At 37.4% G+C, this 17,724-nt stretch overlaps 1 protein-coding gene across 1 annotated transcript in view; it reads right to left on the minus strand.

Annotated features, from left to right (window-relative positions):
- The window catches only part of LOC126248784 (cullin-1-like), a 172,457-nt gene extending 171,337 nt beyond the window's left edge, over positions 1 to 1,120 (minus strand). Inside the window, exon 1 of the mRNA XM_049950160.1 lies at positions 1,065 to 1,120. The gene's annotated coding sequence lies outside the window, so the exon portion shown is untranslated. The remainder of the gene's footprint in view (positions 1 to 1,064) is intronic.
- Between the last annotated feature and the right edge of the window lie 16,604 nt (positions 1,121 to 17,724).

Raw genomic sequence — 17,724 nt, forward strand, 5'->3', positions numbered from 1 at the left:
CATCATCATCATCATCATCATCATTATTATTTAAGATTTGCCCAATTTGATGAGTAACTATATAAATAGCAATCTCAGTCGAGCAACCTTTCTGGAATCCAAACTGTGATATGCTGCATAAATTGTTCCCACTTAACATATGCAACTACTCTTAAGTACATTACTTTTTTTTTAATATTTTGGAAATAGATGTCAGCAAGGAAACTGGGCGATAATTTCCTAAATCTTCATTGTGAACTTTCTTCTGAAGTCCTGTAATAACTGCATATTTTAACGTCTGGAAAATCTGCATTGCATATATCACCCTAAATAAATAAAACCAAAATTTGTTAATTGTTGTTCCCTCATTAACAACAGACTTTTTGAAGAGTTACTGATGTATAAACTGGTTCTAGGCTATGAAAATATCTTTTAGCATATTCTACCTTCGAAATATGTACACCCTTTCAGTAACCAGTACCACAAAAAGGGAGGACGGGGGTGGGGGGTGTACTTTGTCATCACCACATTTTTTTAAAATAAAAATTTCGTTAATTATTTCTTGTTGACTTCTCACAGCATACTTTTTAATGAGACACTGGAGTGCTAGAAGGGCCCTGAAACTGAAAATACTTAATATGACGTTCACTGGAAAGTCATTGCTACTGAGACTTAAAATTATGGGTTAAGTTTTATTGAACAATTAAAACTTTTTGGGAATCTGGTACACGACTTCTTTCAAAATTAATATTTTTTCAGAATTTTAAAATATAAATTATGATGTGACTAAGAGCACAATATTTTCAAAAGGTGAACATAAATAACGTCCGGCCCGCTCCCCCCGCCCACACCACAGATACAATATTTTCAAAAAGTGTGCATAGAGTGCAAACCCCCCCCCCCCCTCCCCACACACACCCTTTTATACCGGAATATTGATTTTGAGAGGGTTAATCGCATTATGTTTACACTTACACACGTTCGTAGGCGTTACAAAAACACAACTAACATTAAATAACACAAGAATTGTTTGTCATTAGTCTCACGAGCACGTGTAAATATCGAAAACTACCCCAGAACCTTACCTAATTTCCAATTTCAATCCACTACTCTCAATGCCCTACCTCCTGTTTGACAGGACTTGACAGTGCTGCCAGACGATGTAACTCCTACCAACATAACGCAGTTCCAGTTGTATGTCTACCCTACTTTCCCCATCTCCTATGCTATAACAAAGCATGTTTCCCACACCTATTTTTATCGGATTACCTTCAGAGCCAATAAATTAACCTGAAAACCCAGTATTCTAATCAGTGTTTCATTTCGGCCGGATCGTGCTGGAATGTCGTTCGGCATTTTCCAAGAGTTTTTTTTTAATTATAAGAAATTAAATTTTAAAAGCGTTCATTTCAAAACAGTATTTTGTTAAAAGTCATTTGTCATTGAAAGTTTTATCACAAATTTTCAAAAATCGAAACTTTTGATTTTTATGGTTGCGCGAGGGCCTTGGATGGGTGTATAAAAATCAATATGCTTCTGGCTTTCGGCTGAAATCGGAAAGCGTTCACGTGACGTCACTCGCTCGCTACCCTTGGGACTCCATGTTGGCTCCATCATATTTCGATTGTTTCTGTATTATAACTTAAGCGTTACGGCAGTACGCCGTTATAATGCAAAGAAGCCATGAAGATTTAGCACTCTGGGTGCAATTTGTTATAATTAAATTTCAGTTAACGACATCTGTAGAAATCCTAAGAAAATTTATGATGACCAACATTAAAACAGTACTATGCACGCGTTAACTGTGGTCCTGCGGTTAGGGCGTGTCGTCGTAGAGTCGAAAAGAAGCACGTTCGAAAGTAGGATATGCGTGCTCTATTAGTAATGAGTTCCATTTTGTGACATCAGTCTGATCAGAAAAGCAAAGACGAAATTGCTGAGAGTGAGAAAACCAGCAATGTCATTTTCGTTCTTGTCACAAATATTTGGCCCTTTTTTCCGAATATGTCGACTTCTGAGGGAGTGGTTAGCTGCGAATGAAATGAGCAGCAATCATATTGATAAGCTAGCTTGTCACGAATGTTCAGATGCAATGGTTTTTCTCTGGTGTACTTCCAACAGAGCGCAACTACGCATGCGCCTTTGTGCATGCGTAATTTACTGTAAATGGCCGGGCGTATAGCGCTGAAAATGGGAGGAACAGGCACTGGATGAAGTCGGGGGAGGATGGGCGAGGAGAGGGGGGGGGGGGGAAGGGTGCTATCCGCTGTTTTATAATGACCAAAACAAAGGTTTCTCCCTTAAAACAGTGGGGGGAAACTTACCTTTTCTTCTCAAGGGAAAAGTTCGATAGGATTCGTCGGCTTTGGCCAGTGACGTAAAGTTAATGGCTGTTTTTTTTTTTTTTTTTAAAAAAAAAAGTAGCTGTGGAAGGCTACGAACAAGAAAGCATAAAAAATTGGTTGTGATGGGAGACTGATCTGTACCTTAGCCTCTTTGAAATAACTCTACGATAACTTCACGATATAATCGTCATATTGTATACGGCGTCTGCCGCATGTTTCCTGCATCACTGATCACACCCGACGCTCGTATCGAACACTCCTCTCTATACTGTTGCTAGAGACGACATACTTTCGATGAGTCAGTTGAGAATATAATGTATTGATCCGAAATTTAATTTGTTAAGCATCGACTACATCGTGGCAAAGCAGCCAATCGTTTTAATAATAGTCAAACTATTAGCTGTAATAATTAGCAGTACAAAGGGCCCAAGATCCTTCCGACCATTGCACAACCAAAATGCGCTACTATTATAATTTAACCACTGAGATGACGCTTTTTAGTCACAGGTATACGACAATATTGCATGAAAACTGATTAAGCGGTCAAACTTAACAAAGGGCCGTTGGTGCTCTTACCTTCATCTAGACGCTCCTCCCTCTGCTGCGCAGGTGCTTCTGTTTGGAATTTCGTTGCTTGGTCACCTGTGGCGCTAGTTGTCAACCCTCCAATAGAAGTTCACTCAGTCAAGACCATGTGTGACGTCATTATGACGTGTACACGCTGTATCGAACGCAACAGAGGCCGTGTATTGACTTTTGTGAGGGTAGCCTACGTTCACAGTACATCGTGCAAACATGGCGTCACACGCCGTTATCGAAGATAGTAGAAACTTATATCGACTTTTGAAAGCGTTCGACGAGGGGTGCTTCCGTAATGTGCGTTTATTTTCCAAGGGTATTTCCGTTCCGCTGTTACAACGACAAGAAAATTCGTGTTTTTTCACTAGACTCGTTTTGCTTTATTGAGGTAAAGCATGTACCATGGATATTATGTCATCCATGTACCTGTACCAGTCGATGATGATGTAGCTTTTCTTTATTATTATGTCTTCAAATATTAATTTTTCTATATGATTAATGAAAGTGTTAGCTAATATTCGTGAAATAGGTAAAGCCATGAGTAAACCTTCTTCGTGTATTCTTGATTGTATTCAAAATAATTTCATTGTGTTATTAACTGTAACAATTTTATTGTTACATTTGTATGTTCATGAAAGTAGGAAAATTTTTAACTTTTTGCTATCTGAAGGTGAATTTCATATAATTCTTGGTTTGGTGTCTGTTTTCTCTTATATAGTGACTTAATTTCGTCTTTCAGCCAGTCATTTTTAGTGGTTTGTCGTAACTTTTGCTGCTTTCAGACTGTTTTTGATCTTTACATGACATAATATTCATGGCAGATGAACCTAAAAATATATTACAGTAACTGCACGAAGACATAAATCCTCTACACAAAAACATAAAGCTCACAATAGAAGAAGAACACGAAAACTCACTCAACTATCTAAACATAACCATAACAAAAGACAATAACAACCACACATTTGACGTATACAGAAAACCCACAACAAGTGACATTATTTTAAATGCAACCTCAATCCACATGCAGAATCAGTACAGGCTGCAATCAGATACATGTTAAATAAGTTAAACAGGATACCTCTAAACAAATATGATTACTGGAAAGAGCTGGCCATTATAAAACAAACGACATTTAAACTGGACACAAAGAAATAATGGTAGACAAACTAAACAGAAAAATAAAGAGACAAATAATTTAAAAAGAACTAACTGAACCACACTAACATATAGAACCTGCACTATCTCAAAAAAGGCACACAATGACCTATCACAACAGATTCACACGTAAAATGGGTAGCATATACAAAAACCAAGGTATAAACATTGCTTACGAAACAAAAACCTCAGTAAAGAAGCACATCCCAAAACTGAAATCAAAAGCAAACAGATACCAACGATCTGGTATCTATCAGCTCAGTTGCAGAGATTGTGAGAAAATGTACACTGAAATGACTGGCAGGACATTCAACACAAGGTATAAACAACACGTCAGAGCATTTAAATGTGGTACAAACCATTCAACATTTGCAGATAATCTAAAACAATGCTCAAAAAGATATGAACACATAAGAATCAGTAAAGACAGACACCTCCTACCTTTCCAAGAAAATTTCCACATTCACAAAGCATTAACACAAAATAAACAGTTGCTCAATGGCCAAATAAATATTAGAAACCAGACACTATTCAAACTAACCGAAAAAATAACATGGAAAAGAAAAGAGCCTTCCATCCTCCATCCCCTCCCAACCCAAAACCCTCCCCACTCCCAGTTTCACTTCACTTCTTGCTCCTCACCTTTTCCTCCAACCCATACTCCATCATGCTACTATACACTTACGTCCATTCATCATTACTTCTCCCTCCACCACCTAGAGAAAAAGCACTCCACCACTGTTTCTTCACTACTCTTACACAGTATATAAATACACACCACCATAAGAAAATAGAGTAACACACATACAATTAACAAAAAAATTATAGGTCAAAGACAAACTAGTGGCAATGTTACATTGGCTACACTACAAAACAGTGCACACTTAGAAGTATAAAAAGAAACAGTAAACAGTGGACTACAAAAAAGTGTGCTGTGTAAAACGCAAGACATGTATAATTATGCAGAGCAATGAAAAATTGGATACAAGTATCAGTGTCTAATGAAGAAAAACACCAAAGATGTGCTAGCAGACGGCATTTCCCGACGTAGGCGAAAAACCAAGCAGGAATCACCATGAGAAAAAACCAGTGAGCTCGATAATAAACTGGAGAGACTGCTCAAGGCGTCTCTGCCTACAAACTCATGACTTAGTGAGGTCACCATATTGTAATGGGGCAGTAGTAGTTCTTATCGTTCTTCCTACTTATGATTTTACAGTGATTCTGTTTCTTTTTTGACAAACATGTTCAAGAGTGATATTTTATAGTAATACAGTAATCGAGGGACACCAGGACATGGTAGTCAACTCCATCTGTAAGTTACATATGCTTCTATATGCTTAAGGAAAAAATGTTCGAGAAATTCAGATACTGTGAAAAGATATCTAAATTCTTTTCAGTTTTCCTCGCTCACGTCCAGATCTTTTAAAGAAATGGGTGCATGCAGTACAAAGGCAATACCGGATCTCATTGAAACACAGTGCCATTGGTAGATCTCATTTTACAAAAATCAGCTACATGTTTCGCCCAGGGGTTGATAGACGCTATACCAAGTTTATTCAGTTTTCCAGGCCATTTGCAAGTGGAAATACATTGAAGGAGGCAGTTCATTCGGAACAAATCATTAGTTTCTGAGGTAAAACCATGTATTACATTAACAACAAGGATACACATTGCTGTTAATGTATCTTTCTGAATTTCCAATAGTTGCTGATAGATTCTTTTAATTTTGTTTCAGGAAATGAATGAGATCCAAATGATAAGTGCATTGTGTGAAGCCGATGTCGATCATGAGAAGTATGATGCAAGTGTTCAGACTCATGTCTCTCACAGAATTGTGGCCCTTAGGAAAAAAGTGAGACGATTGGAGATGAAATAGAAGTGGCGTGGAAAAAAGGTGGAAACAACAGCAGTCTTCACTAGAAGTACTGAAAAAAAGAAACCCGTGCGAATCTTTGCCTTCAAATGCACAGAGGAAATTTTGAACAGTTGCTAATCCACTCTGAATGCTACATAATTGTTTCAACTAATCATTATGTGCATTTTTGATACCGAAATCCTACAATAAAAGTTTTTTCTGCCACTTTGCTACGTTTTTCAGTTACTGTAGCTGCTTAATTATGGATTTGATCACATTTCTGTATTTACAGTTTTTGTTCAAAATAACCTAAGGAATAACCACCAGCAACCAGGGGAAAACCTGGTGACGCACGCTGTATATACACATGTCATACATTGGCAAATGTAATTAGCTTCACCAACCTCTGCCTCATGCAAGAAGTTACCCTGCGCAGCAGCTGTTGCTTTTTTGTGTTCCTTTAACTTAATCTGAAGGTACACAGTCGCAATCCATCATATTAACTTGACTCATGCATGTCTTCACAGTCAGTGGCAGAGACTCGCATATGTGCTTTGCCCAATACGTTGGCTTGTTTACAAAAGTAAGAACAAACAGAATTAATGAGTTTAAAGGAAACCACATCTGTCAACCTTCATAATAGAGGCAGTTGGATTTGCCACAGGAGTCTTGCAGTGAATGTGAGCATTTGGGCACTTGTAAGCAACATTAATAAGTTGTTTGCACTCGGTACAGCTTAACATTTGCATAAGCTTTCTCACAACATATCCTGACACATAATAAGTAATAAGCTTCTGGTATTCACTGAGTGGTGCTGAGTCAAGGGCCTCAAAGTAAGTACTATCTTCACTATCATCAGTGAAGTTATCACTTTGCTTCTTATGGCACACGAATTCATGAAAATTGGAAGAGCTCACTTTCTCAGTGTCATCTACATTACTCTTGTCACTAATAGTAACACTGTTCTTGAGCAACATTGTTATCAGAGCAGACTGTAACTGTAATGTGGTGGGATTGTTGTTCCAACCAAACCTAGGTCTGATGCAAGAAAAAGAGTTCTAGATGATCTAGTGAGAGTCTGTATGTTAAGAAATAACTTAGATATTCAGTAACATGAAATAGAAACCCCTGTGAGAGGTTTCTAACACCATTAATGCACGTCAAAAATCCAAGTACAAATATTTTTCGTATTAATGCACACACACCATGAATCCCTAATGTTTGAAGGAAGTTTTCTGCATAACACAGAAGTTCAGTCCAACAGTTTACGTTTTCAGTTCTCAATGGTTATTTAAAGCCCTTGGTATAAACATTCCTAGAGTTGCACACATCAAACAGTTTACCAATAATTCTGATGAATTATACAGTGGCAAAAGCGCCATGAAAATCTGTGTGCTGAGAACTCTCTAGAAATTCAATGGCATCAACAACAAGCTCATTGTCTGGGGTGCTAAACAGACATTCATTTCCTTATTATACACTCCTGGAAATTGAAATAAGAACACCGTGAATTCATTGTCCCAGGAAGGGGAAACTTTATTGACACATTCCTGGGGTCAGATACATCACATGATCACACTGACAGAACCACAGGCACATAGACACAGGCAACAGAGCATGCACAATGTCGGCACTAGTACAATGTATATCCAGCTTTCGCAGCAATGCAGGCTGCTATTCTCCCATGGAGACGATCGTAGAGATGCTGGATGTAGTCCTGTGGAACGGCTTGCCATGCCATTTCCACCTGGCGCCTCAGTTGGACCAGCGTTCGTGCTGGACGTGCAGACCGCGTGAGACGACGCTTCATCCAGTCCCAAACATGCTCAATGGGGGACAGATCCGGAGACCTTGCTGGCCAGGGTAGTTGACTTACACCTTCTAGAGCACGTTGGGTGGCACGGGATACATGCGGACGTGCATTGTCCTGTTGCAACAGCAAGTTCCCTTGCCGGTCTAGGAATGGTAGAACGATGGGTTCGATGACGGTTTGGATGTACCGTGCACTATTCAGTGTCCCCTCGACGATCACCAGTGGTGTACGGCCAGTGTAGGAGATCGCTCCCCACACCATGATGCCGGGTGTTGGCCCTGTGTGCCTCGGTCGTATGCAGTCCTGATTGTGGCGCTCACCTGTACGGCGCCAAACACGCATACGACCATCATTGGCACCAAGGCAGAAGCGACTCTCATCGCTGAAGACGACATGTCTCCATTCGTCCCTCCATTCACGCCTGTCGCGACACCACTGGAGGCGGGCTGCACGATGTTGGGGCGTGAGCGGAAGACGGCCTAACGGTGTGCGGGACCGTAGCCCAGCTTCATGGAGACGGTTGCGAATGGTCCTCGCCGATACCCCAGGAGCAACAGTGTCCCTAATTTGCTGGGAAGTGGCGGTGCGGTCCCCTACGGCACTGCGTAGGATCCTACGGTCTTGGCGTGCATCCGTGCGTCGCTGCGGTCCGGTCCCAGGTCGACGGGCACGTGCACCTTCCGCCGACCACTGGCGACAACATCGATGTACTGTGGAGACCTCACGCCCCACGTGTTGAGCAATTCGGCGGTACGTCCACCCGGCCTCCCGCATGCCCACTATACGCCCTCGCTCAAAGTCCGTCAACTGCACATACGGTTCACGTCCACGCTGTCGCGGCATGCTACCAGTGTTAAAGACTGCGATGGAGCTCCGTATGCCACGGCAAACTGGCTGACACTGACGGCGGCGGTGCACAAATGCTGCGCAGCTAGCGCCATTCGACGGCCAACACCGCGGTTCCTAGTGTGTCCGCTGTGCTGTGCGTGTGATCATTGCTTGTACAGCCCTCTCGCACTGTCCGGAGCAAGTATGGTGGGTCTGACACACCGGTGTCAATGTGTTCTTTTTTCCATTTCCAGGAGTGTAGAATAGAATGGTTCAAATGGCTCTGAGCACTATGCGACTTAACTTCTAAGGTCATCAGTCGCCTAGAACTTAGAACTAATTAAACCTAACTAACCTAAGGACATTACACACATCCACGCCCGAGGCAGGATTCGAACCTGCAACCGTAGTGGTCGCTCGCCTCCAGACTGTAGCGCCTAGAACCGCACGGCCACTCCGGCTGGCCTTATTATAGAAATTCACATGTGAGCCAGAGAGTGAATTGCATTTTTTAAAGATTCACACTCTGGCAGGTAATGTAATTTCAAAATAAAGTCCCACTTCACATCTCCAGCTTCACAGTTAATAATTTTCTTTTAAACTAAAGTGTTATGAACTAATTTCAGCATGAGGCATGGATGAAGAACTGCATGAACATTACTGTCATTGGCAGGATGCTTGAAGTCAGGGGTAAAATTTTCAAGGTTCAATGAGCAGCCAAGATTCTTCAGTGTCTGAATGTTGTCAACAGAACCATCACATGTCACTGATCTCACAAGAACACCTACAGAAAACAGTCCCAGTATACAAACTCTCAGAATTTCAGTCATTACGTCTGGTGACAGTTTATTCGCAAAGAAATATGCAACTGGGCACTTTAACTCTTCAGTATATGACACTATCTGAAAAACTAAAGCTTCAGTAGCCAGTTCTTCAGCATCTACATTCACAACGTTGCCCAACTCAGTGTAGCCTGCACACAGTTTTTTGTTGTTGTTCCATACATGCTGCTTCCTAATTGAAATCTTACAAACAATAAGTGCACTCTCTTTAAGATATTGTTTGTCACTGGTATTATGTTTTAGAGTACATTTCCTCACTAATGTCGGTAAAAAGGTTCAGCTGAATTTTGACACATATCGCATCAATGACAACGCTGTTATGCCTTCAAGGGAGAACAGAAGTTATGACAAATTATATAAAATCCGTCCACTAATCAATCAGAAACTGATTAACTTCAAAAAATGCTATGCTCCTACTAAGGAGCAGCTATAGATGAATGCATGGTGAAGTTCAAAGGACGAATCACATTCAAACAATAGATGCACCAAAAGCCAATCAAGAGGGGATACAAAATCTGGGTCAGTGCTGATAAGCTTGGATATATTTGTGATTTTCAGATATATACTTGAAAAGTTGAAAGCATAGTGGAAAAATCCTCAGGAGAGAGAATTATGAGAGATATATGTAAAGGCTTGGAAGGAAATGGATACCACATATACTTTGATAATTTTTTAACCAGTGTCTCACTTTTACAGAAGCTAAAAGATGACGGACTTTTTGCCTGTGGAACAATTATATCACACAGAATAGGACTTCCTACACTAAAAACAGACGAAGAGTTGCAAAGAGGAGAGTTTGACTGGGCATTTCGTTCTGATGGCATTGCCTGCATCAAATGGAAAGACAAATGTGTAGTCATGTTGCTGACTACAATTGATTCTCCTGTATGTGTTGAAGAAGTCAGCCGTAAAGAAAAGGATGGAGAAATCACAAAGGTACCTTGCCCAAAAATTGTGAAATCATATAATGCAAATATGGGATGTGTCGATAAGGCAGATATGATGAACAGTTTTTATGCAATAGACAGGAAATCACGAAGGTGGTCGCTAAGATTATTTTGATACATAGTTGATATTTCTATTGGAAATGAATTTATTCTGTTTCGATTATGTAGTCCAACAGCAAAGCAAGTGCTAAAGGATGTTCGAAGACGTGTTGCCACAGGCCTGGTAGGCAGTAATGTCTTCAAAGATAGTCCTGGCCATCCCAGTACACCATCAGAACCATCTGCAAAAAAATTCAAAACTCTTGTTCCCATGAGAAACGTATATCGGAAGCAAAACATCTGCCAAAACATGGAACCTCAAGGCGCTGTGAGCACTGCAGCACAAAGAAAGAACCCCACAGAAGCAGATGGACATGTAGTACTGCTAGGTAGCCTTATGCTTATCTGCAGAAAGGAATTGCTTTTTACTGTATCATCAAAAGTGATGACATTTAGTGGGCAGTGACTCCATTTGAAACCACCCTGTATGTGTTCAGTTTATGTATATTGCATTTAATTTTTACATTTTTCTGCCTCACTGTATGAAAATTAATACAATAAAAACAAGAAAAAAGTAAAAATTAATTATTTTTTAATTTGCCTCTGAAAGGGTTAAATGGTCAGATGTACGGTAACTTTTTACGAGAAGACTTACTGTTGCTTCTTAAAGATGTTCCTCTGGAAACAAGACGCCACATGTACGTCTAACATGACGGGGCACCCTCACACTTCCACTATGTGGTAATAGCTTATCTTAATCAGCAAATCCCACATCGATGGATAGATCGCAGGAGCCCTATCAACTAGCCTGCCAGATCTCAAGGTTTAACATCCCTAGACTACTACATCTGGGAGTAGATGAAAGACATCATGTACGAAGTTAAGGTGGAAACACGAGGACTGATACAACGCTCTTTCGAAGCCGCAACGTCAATAAGGAATGGGCATGTGAAATTGCCAAATGCTACTCAGGTGGTTCACTCCCGTGCGAATCTTTGCCTTCAAATGCAGGGAGGAAACTTTGAACACTGCTTTAAATCACACTCTGAATGCAAAAGGCTGCTACAAAATTGTTTCAATTAATTATTATGTGCATTTTTGATGCTGAAATCCTCGAATAAAGGTTTTTTCTGCCACTTTCCTGAGTTTTTGAGTTACTGTAGCTCCTTAATTATGGATATGATTCCACTACTGTATTTACATTTTTTTCCAAATAACCTAAGGAATACCCTCCAGAAACTGGGGGGAAAACCTCTTGACTCACCCTGTATAGTGAATGATCCAAAACAATAAATTAAAGTTCAAACTGATATTTCCATGTTGCCGATTTGACCACCTCCTTCCTCTCCCAAAATTCTTGCCTGTAAATTGTTAATGTAACGACCTGTAAAGTGATTAGTAGAATGATTCTGTAGGTTCTGGCTCAACTTTGGCTCACTAGCTCACTCAATCTGTTCGCTCGCCTACTGAATCATTATACTTTCTCCCTCTATTCAGGTCTACCTCACTCACTTTCTCATCTTGATGAATGTAAGAAAATAAATGGTGAACGAGAGTTAATGACTCATTTCCCTAGGTGAACGGTAGAAATATATTACGATAATTAAAACTGCTGCAAGACAAGTGTAGATGAGACTGAGGGACACAGAGATAAGGAGGTGTTGCTAGTTTTCTGAAGGACACGCCAGCTGTTTTATAAGAGCTTGCTGTTTCCTCTAGATGCCATTGGAGTTAGCGGTCTCATTCGGACAAGAGCTACGTGATTACTTGCACATGCAGCGGTCAGCAGTGGTCGATATTTTAACCGATTTTAAAAATTCAAGATGCTAAAATAATCAACATAAAAGAGCTAACCTGAAGTCATTTCATTATTTTCTCGATCTTTCTGAAAAAATTCCAAAATGAATTGGAAACACGAAGTTAACACTTCTATAACTTTTTCTAGTTTTTTATTCATTTACATAATTAAAAATTTTCAGTAAGTATTCTATGTTGCGCATCATATGTAAGATTCTTCTTACCATACATAACTATATAAGCAAGAGTATCATGCAAAAGTTTATGGTTAAAAGTTGCACAAAGTTTCATAGTCGTTTTCTGTGTAGTTACAACACTCTTTCTACCAGTCATATTGATTACATAAATCGGATAATTAGTTATGAAATTAATGGGTTAATATCGACGTGTGTTTTCAGTAAAGCAATTCGTTTAAAATAGAGAAATACGTTGTATGCTTTGAGAAAATTATTTGATCGATTAATATTCCACATTTCATGTGGAAAATTTTCGTTTCTACCCTTTTCCAAATATATATTCTGTAGTTTAACGTGATCGAATAATGACGAGTCAACTAATTGATTATTTTTTCGTTTTGTCTGGAATGTGACAAAAACGAAGTAAGGTATGTCGAATTCTACCGAGTTGTAGTAATTTCTGATACTGAGTTCAGAATCACTTTTGACAGATAAGCCAGCGAAAACTTTGAAGCTTATAAAAAGAAATAGGAATTTTCGGATTTTTCAGAATGTTTTGTCGCTGTTCTAGCTCGTAATTTGGTTTGCATTTGACAATAGGAACACGAATTTCCATAGATTCTATGACGATTTTTCCTTCTTTTGGAAGAGTGTCTTTTATTTCAATTCTGGGCTCAGTATAGTCAGACCTTTGAAGTATTCCACAAAAATTGTAGTCAAATCTCCTTCCCACATAGTTTCTTTGTAGTCTTTAAAAACCCACCAAGCATTGGCAATGGATTTACTCTTATTTTTCTAGTGTTAAGAATATGTCCTTCTAAGCTTATTTTGTCAGTAACAGACGAAGCCAGATAGAGTAAAACTGATGAGGAAATAAAATGATGTTCAATTCTAGATAAAATATTATTCCCCTTCCTTATCATTATGAAGTCAAACAGTTCTGCTACGTAATTATCGATTAACGTCTTGTTTGATTCTCTGTCGTACGTTAGATAATCCATTCCATCAGTTCCAATAATACTGAAATTCATATAAAGTTGTGCATGATTCGGATGAAGCTACCCATTGCCAATATTTATTTCAATTTCTGTATCCTTATCTGAAGCATTGAAATTATTATTAGAATTCTCATTCACATGGAACAACTAAAACTGCTAACTCTCGATTTTATTAATGATTTATTAAGGAAGAAGTTTATTAAGAAATTTCTAAAACAACTGTTACAGTAGCACCATTAAAGTAAATTAAATTATGGTTTTCATCAATTACATTAATTTCTTTGGATAAAAAATAGGAATATTTACAGGATAATGCGGTTCATGAATAATTGAGCCACAAAATACTGCATTAGGCTTGAATGAGGCGATAATATTAGTTTTTCTGTGAAAATGATCAGTATACTTTGCAAACATTTCAGCAGCAAGACTGAAATTTATATTGATCAGTTCAAATGGAATAATTTTAGGAACATCTTTAGCCACAGCTTTTTCTCTAGCACCAACAACTTGGTTACTAACAACAAGCACACTTATAATGCTATCTGCTATATCCATATACAGTTTTACATCACTCTCAATGGTAACTCAGTTTAGAATTTCATTTGCTTTAATATGAATATTATGCTTTTTCGAATGCATAGTTTTTTCTAAATTTTTCAAAGTATACTGTCCTACAGGATTTCTATCGTTTCTCCAACAGTATATAATTTATTATTTCTCTAAGTAATGTTTGGAGTTAAAAAGGTTGTATAGGTACAATTAATCTTTTTTTTTGAGAACTGATGATGTACTACTTAATTGAAACAACCAACCCATTTACTACTGAAAAAAATATTAATAAATGAGCAAAACTGATTGGGAGCCAAAACTAAGATTTCTAAGACTTCCACAGAAGAAGTCGAAACACAAACATGGTAAGCTTTTACCAAATTCTGTACTTTGTGCAATAATAGGACTGAGTGGATGTGGAAAGACTACAGTAATGATCGACAGTTATATTCTAGCTCCTGGCTGGAATAAAATTAATCATCTGTATGTTTACTTTAAAAGCTTATATCAGCCAAAATAACAAGAATTTATAAAAAGATGTGGAAAAATTGAAGATAAGCATAATGAAAGAATAGCTACCTTTGTCGAGAATAACGATGAAATTGTTCCATTGAATCAGTGTCAAGACAATTCAGTTGTTGTCTTCTATGACTTCATTCTCGAAAATCAAGATATCATGAGAGACTGTTTTACTAGAGGTAGACACAAAGGAAAAGATTGTTTCTATTTAGCTCAAACGTACTCAAAAATACCGAAACACTTAGAGATTACCTAAATTTTTTAAATGTCTTTAGACAAGATGGCACAAATTTAAATCATATTTACCATGAGTTTGTTGGAGGAGGTTTAAAGTTTGCTGATTTTAAAGAAATGTGTAGAAAATTTTGGAATGATGAGTTTGGATTCTTTACGATAGACATGACTAGAAAACCATTTTATAACATCATTTTATAACAACATAAACATTAAACATAAACGTTCAACACAAACTTAGAAATTTTTAATTAATGTTTTCTTCCCTAATAAATGTTTGCAAATTACAATCCATAGGTTGTTAAAAAAGCTAAGCGAAAAAGACAGAAAGCTGAAGAACTGAAAGAACAATTCAAGCTTTGGAAAAAGGAACCAAGAACATAACATGAAAAATTAAAAATGAAGATCAACCTGTTATTGACGCTATAGAAAAAGTAAAAGAAGGAATCGAAGGATTAGGAGGTAACGTTCTGAAAGCATTTGAAGAAAATAGAGAAGCTGAAAAACAAATGGTTCCATATTATCGACATCCTGATCATGAAGATTTTGGAGGTTTATCACCAATTAGACAATTAAATAATTGGTCTGATGATATTCCTGGTAAATATGACTTTACATTAAGTGAATCAGAAATTCAAGATGCACTGAATAAATATGAAGAAGGGAAAAAGGAATCCAAAAAATAAGGGGGATACAGAAGACAAGAGAAGAGATGCAACCTGATAAAGCTACAAAAATAAAAGAGGTGCAGTCTGATAATGATGTAACAACAAATGTTGGTGAAAAGTGTTAGTAAATGTAAGTAGGAGAATGTTAAAGTATATTAATCAAAGTGAAGATCCAACTTTTGGATTAAGACCTGCCGGAGCATTTAAATTTGTTGGTAAATTACCTGTAATATTTCAAGACAACAGATTAAAAGTTGGTGCAAAAGATTATAAAGGTACAGATGAACTAATAAATCTTTTAACTAAAAGACAAATTACTGTGGATGATATGGAGAAAAATAAGAATCTGTTGATTTATCACATTATGGAGATATATTGTACTGTTCAGGAGCACTATATTCTGAAAGTAATCCAAATAAAATAAAATCAAGTAGAGGCAAAACATAAAACAAACTGATGAAAGAAATGGTTAATGTCTATTTTCCAAAAGGATATCAACTATCAGATTCTTCATCAGATGAAGCAGATGTAGCCACTGGATATCGTTTAATTAAAAAGTATACAGAAAAACCAGTTGAATACATTTGGATGAATGATGTCCATTAATTAGTTGATAGATTAGCAGTCATTCATGGTTAAGAGGTAGCAGGGAATAAAATTTTTCACAATGAAAAAGTTGGCAGAACGCAAATGCTGATGAACCAATTCAGCGACTTCATTATCAACAATCCTAAGGGAATTCCATACTTAATCAGCTTCTTGAACAATCTTCCACACATGTTCTGGACAACCGAAAACATGGGAGGGCCTTAGTATACACTCTGATCAACAAATTACCATTCAAAATACATCTTCCAGGCTACTTGCACTGTGGCCCAGGAACTAAATTGGATGAGCAACTAGCGAGTGTGGATCCAGGAATTAATCCACTAGACAAAGCTTGTAAAAACATGATATTGCTTTCAAGATCATAAAGATATAGAATCTAGACACCAAGCTGATAAAGAACTTCAGTTAGCTAAAAAAGAAATACTAAAGAAATAATGTATGCAAGTGATGCTTCATTAGGACAAAAAGTTGCAGCAACAGCAGTAAAAAGAATAATGTATGAAAAACGAAAATTAGGAATGGGATGCAGTCCTCAGCTTGCTTCAGCTGGTGCTGGCTTACATCTTGATGAAAATGGTTGGGGAGTATGAAAATCTTTAAAATTTTTTAATCTATACAAATGAATAACTTTACGATTGATTATACTTTGCTACCTAGTGGCAATACTAAACCAAAAACAATTAAATTAAAGCTGAATAATGAACAATTAAATGCGATTGAACCAATTTTGACTGAACCACAAAAACCCAAGAAAGAGAAAACTGGAGGAAATTTACTTGTTACATTAGCAATTCCTGTTGTGAAAAAAATTATTGAAGATCTAACAAAAAGGAAAGAAGGTGCCACATTAACAAAAGGCAAAGGTGGATTTCTACCATTACCTTTGTCTGCATTACCATATCTAGCAACTATTGGTTCACTTGATGGCGGATCTGCAGCAATCGCAAATGCAATCATGAACAAGAGGAAAGCCGACAAAGAATTAGAAGAACAGAAAAGACATCCAAAAAGTAATTGATAAATATCCTAATTCATTAAGTAATTTCGATATAGAAAAACTTGCTAAACAATTGAAAATGAAACACTTTTGTGGTGAATCCATGATTGATCAATTACCGAGTCATCTGAGAGAATATGAATATGGACTAGTTAATTTAGATACATGTGGTCATGTTGGTTCTCACTGGATTGGGTACTATAAAAATAATGACAAAAAAATTGTTTTTGACTCATTTGGTGGTAGTATACCAAAACAGCTACTTAACTATTTAGGAAAAACTGGTCTGTACTACAACACTGAGAGAACACAAAATTTCAGTGAAGTAATATGTGGTCATTTGTGTCTATTTGTTTTAAAATTGTTATGTGAGAATTATAAGTTTAATTATATTTTGAATCTAATAAATGGACATTTTTGGGAATAAAATCAACGCTGGTGAGGAGCCACCATATGATTTAAGCTCATTGGAATCAAAAATAAAAAGAGAATTGGGGCCAAAAATAGAGAATTTAAACATACATATTCCACAAAGAATTATGGGACTTTTTAAAATAAGTAAAACTTTTATTGATTTTAGAGGCAGACAATTAGTAGACATAAAAGATCCAGTAAATGATTATGACGATGTTACTAAACAATACTTAGAGAAAGAATATGTTACAAAACCCGAATATACAAGCATGAAAACGCAGTTCAGTAACTATGTCACCAATACACAGCACAATGAAAATATTAATCAGATTGATTAAGATAACTTCAACACTATAAAGCATTTCTTTACATTGA

Source organism: Schistocerca nitens, chromosome 3, assembly GCF_023898315.1.
Source record: "Schistocerca nitens isolate TAMUIC-IGC-003100 chromosome 3, iqSchNite1.1, whole genome shotgun sequence".
Taxonomy (NCBI): Eukaryota; Metazoa; Arthropoda; class Insecta; order Orthoptera; family Acrididae; genus Schistocerca; species Schistocerca nitens.